At 37.3% G+C, this 12783-nt stretch overlaps 1 long non-coding RNA gene across 1 annotated transcript in view; it reads left to right on the top strand.

Moving 5' to 3' along the window:
* Window positions 1-41: 41 nt before the first annotated feature.
* The window catches only part of LOC129123391 (uncharacterized), a 31717-nt gene continuing 18975 nt past the window's right edge, over window positions 42-12783 (top strand). Inside the window, exons 1-4 of the long non-coding RNA XR_013183456.1 lie at window positions 42-235; window positions 2119-2287; window positions 3867-3965; window positions 4623-4723. This is a non-coding gene — a long non-coding RNA (uncharacterized LOC129123391). The remainder of the gene's footprint in view (window positions 236-2118; window positions 2288-3866; window positions 3966-4622; window positions 4724-12783) is intronic.

Below are 12783 nucleotides of genomic sequence, written 5' to 3'. Positions count from 1 at the left end.
CCGCGCGTGCGCGGGGCGGGGCGGGGCCGGACCGGGCTCTGGGAGCGCCGCATCCTCGGGAATGCTGGTGCGGGGTTGTTCTCCGGTTGGATGTGTGGAAATACACCAGTTCTGGTAGTCAAGGATGTGCAAGTGATGTCGCTTTAAAAAGCAGCTAATCATCTTTGTTGCTTAAGCCAATTTTAAAAGTTCTTGACATTTGTTATTGCCGTGTGCTCCTGCACGCCGCTCTGAGGTGGTGTCAGTGGGAGGCAGCCGAGATGGTTGGCAGTATAAGAAACACATTCTGAAAAGTTAAACCATGATTTACTGTGAAACAGCTGTTGTAATGTTGGTCGTCAGAATTTGTTTGTTAATGTGTTTTTATTTCTGCTTGATAAGGTATCCTTTACCACGGCTCATGGAGCAAGTACATTAAATATTCCAGGCATATCTTTATTTTGACTGTGTTTTTCTTTGCTCTGTGGTATTTTTTTCCTCAAAGACTTCCTTCAGTCTTCAGTAAGTTCTTTGGGGCAGCAGTTTTGAGGTGCCTCGTTTATGGAATTTACAAATCCCCTTTCCATATGCTGCTCGTGATGCGTTCCATATTGGATGAGTCGTCTTGGTGCTCAGTATAAACTGATAGATCATACCTCTTCATTTCTTTCAGTATTATTTAACCTTTGACCTTTTTTTCAAATTTCTTGCATAATTACTAAACATCAGCACTTATATTTTATTCATTGAAGTTCATTTTAATGTGAGTCTTTGGGATGTCAGTAGAAATTGAACAAGAGAGAACATTTTGTTAATAACAATGCTGCTATAGATCAGGAATAGCTCTTGGTTTTGAATGTGTGGATTTGCATAACCATAGCTGAGAGCGGAGTCCTTTCTGAAAAGGGAAAACTTGCATCAAGTGATTTGGCTTTGACTTTTTACAAATAAATATTTGTGCATTTTTGAGGGATGCTCGTAGGCAGTTTGGTTATATTGATAGATTGAAGGAAGATGAAGTAATCATGGCTGAGCCGTGCCTGTAAACCAAAGATCTTGGAAAGATGACCTTGACTTTCAGAAAAAAGTTAAAACAGCCCTCTGAACAACATCTGTGTTTTCTGTTCAGCAGTACAGTGTGACACTACCTAATACTTCTCATCCAATAAATTTTAAATATTGCTTTGAATGTGGTAGATTCTTTACAGCATTTCACCGAAATCGCTTTACACTGATTTTTGAAAGAACGCAGTAATACCCAGAAGCAATGTAGATGAAATAAAGTCATTAATTTAATTTCCTTTGTGTGGGGGCGAGCCTGACCCTGGGCGCTCCGGGCACTGCCCGTCCCGCCGCCGCCAGGGGGCGCCGGTGCCGCGGGCTCGGCGCTGGGCGCGGCCCCGGGAACGGGGCCTCGTGAGGGAGCGGGCGCCGCGCCTGGGGCCCCGCAGGGCGGAGCGGCCCGGCCTTGCAACCCCTTCACAGCCGCACTAAAACCTCGCCTGGGACAACAGGACAGCCGCTGGTCAAGCGATTAGTGTGGAGGGAAAAATATATGGGGTTATGCTCCCCTGGAAGCTTGAACTGAGCATGTTGGTAGACGACAAACAGAATGGCTTGTAAAACAGAACCTGCAGGAAGGTAGTACAATAGAAATACTTATTTACATATTTCCTGCTATTGTGCAGCAAAACATAACGAGTCAGTTAGGAATGTATTAATTTTATTTTTACGTGGTTATATGGAATAGTCCCATTGAACTTGGTGGCATTTCCCATGGTTTAAGGTAGAGGTTTCTGAGTTCAGTTTTCTCGTTCTCTCAGCAGCAGCAGCAGTGACTGCAGATGATGTGTGAGGTCTTAGTGCTGGGGAGGGATGCTCCCAAACCTCTGTAAATACTTTCCTTGCCCTAAATGAGGAACCTGTGCTGCTGTCTTGGTCATTCCCATCGCCTCAGCCTCAACTTTGCACCTACCTGAGCAATGTTGGTACAGCAGTATGCAAAATACAGACTTCCTAACGTTGAAAGAGTAGTTAAAATATCATTTACTTGTTCTGCAGATGCATTGTATTGTCTTTATTGGGGATTGAATAGTGTCTAAACAGACCCGTAATCTGACCTATTACTTTTTTTTGCAGTTTCTCTGCTGTTTACATGTGTCATAAGGCAAATGGCACTGCTATTAACTGGAAAATCTGGTCTAGCATACATGATGTGCATTTAGAGTGACAGCTCTGTACCTTGATCTACACTTAATGAAACCACTCTGAATGGAGCACCTGGTAGAACAAGTCTTCCTTAGGACATGTAAGTATTAATTTTACTGAGATCAGTAAGGAAACTTCTTTATGTATTCAGGTATATTATTAAATGTATCATGAGAATAAGTATACAAATGGCTGCTCACTTGTATTGTGTTAGTAGTTGGAGGAAGTTTGTGGAACTTACTAAGACAACCTGATATCCTGGTCCTGCTGGAGCTGCCTGTGACCCCATTTAAGTGTCTCTAAGTTTGTGTTCACAAACAACCTCTCTTCACAATCCCCCTGCTCTTGGAGCAAGTCCAGGATGACAGTGCCTGCTAAAGCAACTGTGCTTTTTTTACTCAGTCAGGTTGACACATCTGCCTGCTAGGTATCCTACCTGAAAGCTGGGACCAGTACTAAATTCACTCTTCTGCAATTTCCAATTGACTTTCTTCCCCTCTGTCCACACATTCTTCATTTATCTTGTGGTGATTTGTTTCTGTTTCCTGACTGTTGTCAGGAAACAAGCTTCCTCTTGTTTCTTCTCTAGCTCCTGTGGATTGTAAACCACATGCTGGAACACAAATAAACTGGAAATTCTACAAATGTTTTATAAAAATATTTTTAAATTGCAAGCACATCTTCAGCACTGCTTTTCTTAGTTAAAGTGCTATCTGATCAATATCAGATATTCATCAGATACTTAGCATTTGGTACCAAATTGATCTTAATCCTAAAATACAGTTATCTAATTTACTCACACTGTGAATATCTCTGCTTTACATGTTCCTGATGTAATAAGGTTCAGAGGAATACTATTGCTTGTAGGAGGGTTGACATCAACCCTCAAGGACTGAAAACATAAGAGATTGTATCAGTGACTGAATGACAAAATATGATTATTTAGCTGATATAAATCTTACTTTAAAAATCACTTAAATTACAAACCTAGCTGATAAATTTAATTAAATATCTTTTAAGACTACTAATGTGTTACTATCAGATAATAGTTCAGGAAGAATTATCATGTATAGTATCAGTAATCATATATTAAACATATGAAAATTTGGATAAAAATTAGACCTTAATGTAACTGTCACCAGATGGATGAATTGTTATCACACAGAAGCACTTTTTGTGAAATCAGTAGTAAGTCTGAATCATATAATCACAGAGTCATAGAGTGGTTTGGGTTTGAAGGGACCTTAAAGATCATGTGGTTTCAAAGCCTCTGCATGGACAGGGACACCTTCCACTAGATCATGTTATTCAGAGCCCCATCAAACCTGGCCTTGAACACTTCCAGTATGGGGAATCCACAGCTCATTATTTTTAATAATCTGAAATTTGACTATTTTTCTTCCCACTTACCTGAAAATTATCTAAAATAATTGCTGAGAAAAATCTGCTGCTGGAAGGAGGCACTCATACATAATGGTGCAGATCTCTTCATGACTCAGTTATGAAAATTTGCATTTGTAGCCATTAAAAAGTCATTGTTATTTAAAAAATGGGGGCTATGTCTACAAAGTATAACTGTTCTTCATAGTCACTTTGAAAATAATTTAGATGTCAGATGACTAATGCCTGAATAAAAGCAGCTAATGCTCTTACAGGAACATCTTTCTGCTCTTTTGTAGAAATGACAGTGGCACTTCATTAACTGATGAAGTGTTACTGGGACAGCCACAGGGAAGGTTGTGAGGTGCTCAGGTGGTTTTAAAATTACACCAGTCAAGGTGGGCCGGTTTACTTTTTTTTTTTTTTTAATATAGTTTGTAAAATGATTTGAAGTGAAAGTAGCATGCTTTGTACTAATAGTCCCAAGTCCCTGACTGTACCCTTTCTTTAGTAAGTTCTGTTACAGCTACAGTAAGTGACAGCTCAAAAAAAGCAGATGAAGTCTGGGCTGGGTTCTGAACACCATGTCCTTATCCTGAAAGGAGACACCAAGGAATATGATATTTCCTCACCAAAAAGAATCCTCTTTGAACTCTGATCTGACAGGCTGTCAATATTGACCTCTAACTGTTTTGTCAAGTATTTGTTTGTGGAGCATGTTTTCTGAAGGTTTTAGAGAATTCATTTTTTCTCCTCCATTAACTCTAAATGCAAGACAGCATCCTCCTTCAGGGAAATACAAGCTCATCAGCAATTCTGATGTTAGAATGCAGGTGAGTTGCTATGGCTGCGAGGTGGCAAAGTGTAAATTTTGTTTGAAAGCCACATTGTTTCTGTGGTCCATTAAAATCAAGTGGAAGTTTTACTTTTTTTGGAGGGGCAGAGAGGGTGACTTTTCAAATATATTGAATATATATATATCCACACACAATCATATTGAATGGCTTTTTCTGTTCTGTCAATAAATTTTGATTTAGATGTACCTTTCTTTCTAGATGAAGAAGAAACTACATGCTCTGATGCCAAGCAAACTCATGCATGCTTTATCACAGGCACCTGATGAAGGAAGTGCTTTCCTGTAGCTCCTGTTTCACAGGTGATAAATTCTGCTTGATGCAGGTGGTAATGAATTGTATATTTTTAAGTTTTATCAGCGTTCTCATCTGTTAGAATTTCATGCTTAGATCTGTGGGAACTGTTTGTCAGTTGGTTTAGGGTTTCTTAGTGCTTCCTAGTTGATTTTTTTAAATAGCTATAATGTTAAACCAGGTAACCTGATTAATCTGTCAGAATTTGAAATGTGTTCTAAAATTTGCCTATGTTATAAGAAATTTCTGTTGCAATTTGTTCCTTTAAATGTTCTGCAATTAATGATAGATGGCTTTATTTTAATGTGCCAAGAAATATCAGTGCAGAAATAGCTACTGGAATTTGATGGCTCAATCACAGGCAAATTTATCAAATAGGCTCAAGCAGTTGAGTTTGATCCCAAATATCCTAAGTATTCATATATGAGGGTATTCATACATGATGGAATTGATTATGGTAATGTTTAGCAGATTTTGATAGTCCATCTTGACATGTTTTTTTTAGAAGGAAATGCATATTGTCCATACTGTAGTAGGAGTATTACAGGGTAATTGTAGATACTCTTAATACTTTTCATGCAAGTTCTTTGGCTTCAAGATTACAAATAACAGGGACCAAGTTAAGGCTTGTTATGTTTTTAGAAAGTCTAAGAGATAAAAGCAAAGCATGGGAACAAACTGAAGTAGTTATCACAGTTATTTAAAACCCCTGAGCAGAGCTGTTGCCTGAGATTAGGTCTCATACCAGAACAGCCAAACAGAGGAAGCTGTATCTTCTGCTGCAGTTGCAGAGGGGTCACTTGTGTGCCTGGGATAAAGGTCCTGTCCTCTCCAGGACACCCAGATGTCCTGTGAGCACTCAGTAGCTCTGGGACGTTCTGAACACTGTGGGTTTGTTTCATGAGCTCAGATTAACCCTGGAGAGCTCAGGCCTCAGTTGTGATGTGTGAGGGCTGTGCTGGATTTATGTGTGTCCTGTGCAGCTCACCCGCTTGTGCTCCCTGTGGCTGATGCACCTCGTGACTAACAGGTTATTATCAGTAAATCTGATCATCCAGTGAAAAGAGAAAAAACAAATGAAATTGTGTTGTAAGAAACATCTTGAATTTGCAATACTACTTCTTAGAAAAAGACGTTTTAAAAATTTTTGTAATGCAGAAAAATATTTATGTACAATTTAAAGTATACATCTTTTTCTACTCTTCAGAAATTCACTACAGTAAAAAAAAATATGAACTTGTTTACAACTAAAAGACATTTCAATTAGACCAGATAAATAAAAATAATTTTGGCTCAGATAAGTCATGTACTAGCATATGCTTATGCTACTGGTGCTAGTCAGAAAGATCTATCAGAAGTCTTGAAGAAGTTTGTGTAAAATATGTAAAGGTTGGTTAAGAAAAAAGTTATTTTGAGATTGAGGCAATTTGTAAAACCCTCCAGCCTTGCCCTTACATTCTTTCACAGTATGCAGGATCCAGGGAACAAACCACTCCAAAATACTTTTGAACAGCTGCAAGAAGAATTTAACTTTGTTACTGAAAAAGATATTAAAAAGTGTAAATGCTTCCAGCTGTTGCAGTAGTAAAACTTCTGTTTACAGGGAGATACAGCATACAGTATTTCAGGAATTTGGTGTTTCAGATACAGTCTTTGTTTTAAACTTATATTTGATAAGTTGTGTTACATTTAATCTCTGATTTTTTTTAAAATTTATTTTCTGAATCAATCTTTCCTGTTCTTTTATATGTTTATGTAGCAGAGAATTTTGTTCATTTTCAACCTAAATGCCAGGTTAGATCTATCTATACTTTCAACACATTTGGATTTACTGTAATTAGAAGCATTTTAGATACATTAGTTAGCAGTACAAATTAAAAATCCAGTAAGAATTTTATTATAGCTTGCAAAATTTTACTTACAGGTATTAGATACATATTGAAATGCTATGGTACTTTGAAGAAAATTCACAATTTTTCTCTTGAATGTTCACAAAGTGAAGCTCTGGGTAAAACATGTAAAATGTAGTTAATACCCAACATTTTGATTAGATACTGCATCTAGCATGCTAATTTTTGTAGACTACAATCCTTCACATTCTTGATTGATGGGATTGTGTATTCTATGAAACTTTGTGAACCCTCACATGGAGCTGCCCCAATTTATCATGAGATGGAGCTCTGAGGCAGAGCAAGAGTGAGCAAAGGCAGTGGCATTACAGCAGTATGGGCATTATTCCTTTCTAATGGTTTGGGAAAATTTCTGGGTTCTCTAAAGTGTGAATTCTTCAGCTACATTTAGAAATTTCCAAAGGAACCTGACATCCTGTGAAATACTTTTGCAGTTGAAATGCTGGAAATTTTTTTTTTCAAAAAGCCAACTAGTATGAACTTCTGTCTTTTCCTTCATTAAAAAGTCTTATAGCTCCTCTTTCAATTAGTTGTGTCAAAAATTGGATATCATGAGAAAATATCTATCACACCCCTAGAAGAGTTGTCCTAATACTTAGATATCACAATGCTTTATTTCTGTCCTGTACTCCAGTTTAAATTTATAACGAATCAGCTTCCTGGACTCTCTTGTGGTGTGCCCATATCTGCTAGTTCAGGATCCCAAACTAGATATGTTCTTCTTGTGCAGAGCTGATAGGCTCTTGGTGGCACTCTGTGTTTGTGAAGTTAAATTGGCTTTCTTCACTCTGTCTCTGGATTGCAAGTTTTCTTGTAAATGTTTCTTGCAACTCTTTCTGAAGCTTTCCCATTCATTGAATTAAAAAAATTAGGGATTTTTTTTTTTTGTAATAAATATTTTCATAGTGCTCAGTCTTTATGGCAAGATTAGCTATGAAATTAATGGGTTTTAAACTGTTTTCATGCAAAGGATGGGTATATTCTGGGAGTTACTAGTTTTTGAGATCTATTTTTATAGAGATTTTTTATAGTTTCCTGCCAATGTTTATGCTTTTCTTGATAGTTGCAGATGAGGCCAGGAAAAATGGTGTGGGTTCCCACATCATACAGAGAACATAAATAGAAATAAAACCTGTGATGATTGATACCAACAACTGACACATGGACTGATAGTTTGAGGTATCTTCTATCTCAATTCTCAAACCTTTTGTAGCATGGCAACCTTGAAAAAAACTCTTCCTAATGATGCAGTTGTTATCTTTATAGATATTGTAAAATTATTTTGTACCCTTCTTGTAAACAGATGTGTCCACATGAGTGCTGTCAGTGGCAGCTGTACACAGGGCTATTCATCACATGCTTATTTGAAGAGGTGTAGATTAAAAAATTCTAGAAATTCCAAAGAAATTATAGTTTCATGAGCAGATGTCAGAAGCAGCTGAGTTACCTATTCATCTATAGAACATCCTATGAGTAAACTTTCAGGTAAAAAGGGAGTTGGAAGGTATCAGTAGGTGGCAGAAAAACACTGGTATTGTAGCTTTACCTGTGTCACCAGAACCTGACATCTCTGCCTTTATAATATTTTAAAGTTTTCATCTTTCTCTGTGCTGAGCTCCAGACCCCTTTACAAGACTTCTGTTTCCATGTTTTCAGTTATGACAGCCTAGTGCTGTATTACTGTTCTTCAAATCTCTCATCAGAGGGAACTTTCCAGATGCTTTGATGTGAAGCAGACAGCTTCTCTTTCCATGAGAAGGGAAGTTTGAGGGGTGGTGAAATGAGAAAGTGTTCTCAACACTAAGAACCCTTGAACTGATACCAAAATTGCTCTAGGATACTGCAACCATAATTTGGAATAGTTATTTTGCTCTTCTGTGGTTTTGATTTTTTTTTTTGCTAGATGTCATTTTTGTATCAGTTTGAAAAGGTGAACTCTGAGCTTAGGACTCTTGAGTCTTTGATCTGCACAGCATCATTTTGGATCCAGCAGTGCTTACTTCAAAGTACAATAATATATGAAAATCATGCCAGACTTCTGTGGGCTTTGGAAATTATAAGACTGCATCAACTCTGTGCTCCATCTTGAGCTAAGAAAACTGGCTAGATCCAAGCTAGCACATGAGAAACCAGTTCTGCTATCTATATCAGCAGCACTGTTGTTTCTTATTCAATCTGCCAACAAATAGTTTTAGCTTTGTGTTCACAGTTATATCATCTTTGCTTTTGTTAGAATGTGTTTAAGTTTCACATTGGCCACTCTCATATGAGAAAGAACTGGCTTGGATCAGTGTCAGTCTGTTCTCAGCTCCTCTGGAGCAATTGAAAGTAATTCAAAATTAAATATAAAATATTTCTGTGGTACTTGCAAAACTCTGTAGGAGCTTTTGTTGTTATAAAAGTCAGGTGATAAGGTTTTCAGAGTGATGACATTCTGGAGAGTCCAGTAGTACATATTATAACAACAGCTCCACTGTGTTATCATTTGTGAGAACTCTTGGTGTCTCTGTATGCCTTGGAGCTGATATGAAGACAGCTCCCTACTTTTGTAGCATGATTCCAAAAAAGGCTTTTCCCAAAACCTTTTTAAGAAGCATTTCTTTGTCTGATTTGTGACTACAGTGAAAAGTGCTAGCATATTTCCCTCATGGTGAGGAGAGCACGGAGGCCTCAAAGAGGAACTGAAATTAAGTTTGTCTGAGCAACACAAGGAATTCCAAGAAGAATAGAAAGTTCAGTCACAATATTTGGATTTTAGTCTATTCAAGCTCCAGACTCTGTGTTCAGCCATAGCTGATGACTATCTTGAGCATATACACAGTAGGAAGTTGGGAATAAAAAATTTATTTAAGGGGTATTTAGAATATGGCTGTTTGCAATAAAATGTTTAATAGGCTGTTTTAGAATCCTTTTATTGAAATAAGTTTTAAATAACTTTTAACTTTTTCAACTTGAATAGGGTCATGGAAAGTGAATTGCAGAATACTAAATGTCTTAACATGCTAGAATAGAACCATAGAATGATGTAGGTTGGAAAAGACTGCCAAGTCCATTTAATTTTACAAGTTCCTGAGATTGTCAGTGTTTAAGTGCATTATTCCAAGGTACCTCTTCCACTTCTCTGAGACTAGAAGAGGGTTTCCCAAGATAATTTGTCCTCCTGGGAAAAGTCCACTACTGTTCTTCTTGTCAAGTGTTGGTGTCCTTTTACAGAACTTAGCAAGTAGAATCCTTTGAGGAAGATATAAATAATTAATTGTAGTGGATTTCATGTGACTATACCACAAATTTTACTTGGATACACCTTGATTTAGACATTTATTTCCTAATGCCTTGGAGCACATAATATTATTTACCTACATAATTTCCCTCTGTAAGGCTTTGAAGTTACAAATCAAAGTAATTTGTCTGTTCTAGTTCATAGGATACTAAAAGAAATAGTTCTTCAAAGAACATGTATTTCTAAAAGAAATGTAAGGCACAATTTCCAAATAGAATAAATAATAACTTGTGGTTTAACAAAGGAGGAAAAAGAGTTTTAGTAATGAACTGTATTAAAAGTGTTGAATGTGCCACAAGAGCTATTGAATGTTGGTCTCAAATAAGTTATTTCAGCTTCCAGTAAAAAAAGCAGAATTTGTGAATTTCACAGATTCCCTAAACATTCTGAGTTGAAAGGGACCCACAAGGATCATCAAGTCCCACTCTTTGACTGACAATTTAATACTGTAATACTTTAATTGACAACTTGCTAGTGGTGGCTGTGGAAGCTGAACCAGTTAAATGTAATTTTATCACAATTCCTAAAGGTGTTTTTTAAAGAATATGTGCTTTTGGGAATGTCTGTTTTAGAACTAAGTCTTTAATTCAATAAATGTTTGCACATCTTTATTTCTGTGCCTAGGAAAGCATACAGCACATGCAGTGCTCAGCAGAACTGAATATACACATCTATTATACCACAAAATTGTATTGAAAAGTAACTGTATCAAGTCTAGGAAAGTGCTCTTCTTTCTGCATTTAATCAGATTACTGAGTGGAAGGTGCAAGAAATCCCATCATAGACCCTATTGACTAATTTGCATTAAGAGATATTTCTTCCTTACCTCCATTAGTATTTGGCTTAAATCCTGAATGATTTCATTAGCTATGTAAGGGCTTAATCTCTTGAAAATCCTGCTAAGCTCTTGCCCTCATTGAAAGCTGTGATAATTTGTTCTAGTTAATTTTGATTTAAATATATAGCCTTCCAGTTCTACTTAATCATCTTGGCTTTTTTTATAATAATGGCAAGATGAATAAGAACACCATTTTTTTCTTTATTTTATTATTTTGCATCCCTCTTGAGCTAAGAAAGCTGGCTAGATCCAAGCTAGCACATGAGAAACCAGTTCTGCTATCTATATCAGCAGCACTGTTGTTTCTTATTCCATCTGCCAACAAATAGTTTTAGCTTTGTGTTCACAGTTATATCATCTTTGCTTTTGTTAGAATGTGTTTAAGTTTCACATTGGCCACTCTCATATGAGAAAGAACTTTTTCTTTTACTCTTCTTTTAAACAATACCACTTTTTTCAATCTGTCAATACAGTCACTGCAATTGTAAGTGAGGTAAAATTAAATACTTATGGTAGTTGATGTCTTTAATCCTGTTTTTTCAACCTAAAGTAGTATTTGAGCCAGCTATGATTTTTGCTGTAATTATTCTTTTGACATATGAAAGACTTAGATTTATTCAGAGTTGTCCTGCACCTTTTTTCCAAATGAAAGAGAACAATTTGCAAAAGGTTGTAGAAGAAAGTGCTGCTTTAAATCTGTTTTATATTACTGCAAGTATGTAAGGAAGCTAAATAATGTTTTTACTTTCTTTTCTAATGGAAGTACACATTCTGTAATTTCTGTTACCCATTTTGTGTTGATACAGGAGTCAGCATTTGTACTGACTCTAGAAAAATTCTTTTGGAATCTCTTAGTGGGGCTATATTGCAAGGGGATGTTATGAGCAGTCTGATACTTTTTTATCCTCTCCAGAATACTGACTGCATTGTGAATGGGGAGAATTTAAGAATGTGGTGAGAGGATGGTTTCCTGTTAAAAAAAACCCCAAGGTATGTACTAACATCAAGTATAAACAGGAACATATAAACAGGGATGGCTTATGGAAACAAACAAAACAGGCAGTTTTTTCCAGGAGAAAGTGGCAATGGAAGTGCTTCCAAGCTAGTTTTGTGTTGTCACAGTCTGGCTGATCAAGGAAGTGGAAAAAATTCTTGATGGTCTCTTGTAGGTGTTGTGCTGCATGCTTGCTGCCTTTTTAGCAACTAGCTCTCTCAAGTCTGAGGATACTTCACAAGAAATTCCCAAAGGAGTCTTACAAGCACCTCTGTGTTGTGGGAGGATCCCTTGAGAGCACATAACCTAAACCCAGGTATAGAAGTCTGAAGGGGACTTTCCTACCAGTTAGAGAACCTGTTGCCCAGTAGGAGCTTATCCCATTTTCCGATTTGCCATTCAGCTGTTTTTGGATGCCTGGCCACACACCTACTCCTTCATCTGTCAGTGCAGATAGTCTTCAAGGTATTCATAATCTCTGCTAAAAGAGAATGGAATATTCAAGTCCTTGGAGATTGTCCTTACTGCACCACAGCAAACAGGAGCTAAGATAAGATACAGACACTGAGATGGGATGCAAGGTCAGGAGCACAGAACTGCTCTCCAAAATACAGACACTTTGCCTGGAAACTGAGGCTTTGTGGTATTTCTGAAGAATTTCTACACCTCTGGAGATCTGCAGCAGTGCTGTCTGGAGTGTCATCCATCCTCCTGCAAAATCTGTCCATCCAAGCATACAGAAGCACTTAGCAAAGCCTTGCTGCCGTTTGTGTTCTTAAAACAAACAAAATAAATAGAGAACTCTTCTCTAAGCGACATATCTGATAGTTGTTGGAGAGGGTAAAGCAGAACACCATTTGGCAAAATCTTTCATGACATCATGTTAACAACAGGCAGATTGACAATCTGTCCTCTTCTGCATGGAGTCTCATTAATAAATCTGTAGGTCAGACTGAAGGGAGGGCAAGTGTTAAAGTTCCCAGTCTGGTGAGCTTGAGTATTGAAATACCCATAGTGTAACTGTGCATACAATAATTTTCAATTAC

This window comes from Agelaius phoeniceus, chromosome 9 (genome assembly GCF_051311805.1).
Source record: "Agelaius phoeniceus isolate bAgePho1 chromosome 9, bAgePho1.hap1, whole genome shotgun sequence".
NCBI classification, from domain to species: Eukaryota; Metazoa; Chordata; class Aves; order Passeriformes; family Icteridae; genus Agelaius; species Agelaius phoeniceus.
The sequence above is the reverse complement of the archived record's forward strand: the minus strand, read 5'-3'. Positions and strand labels throughout refer to the sequence as shown.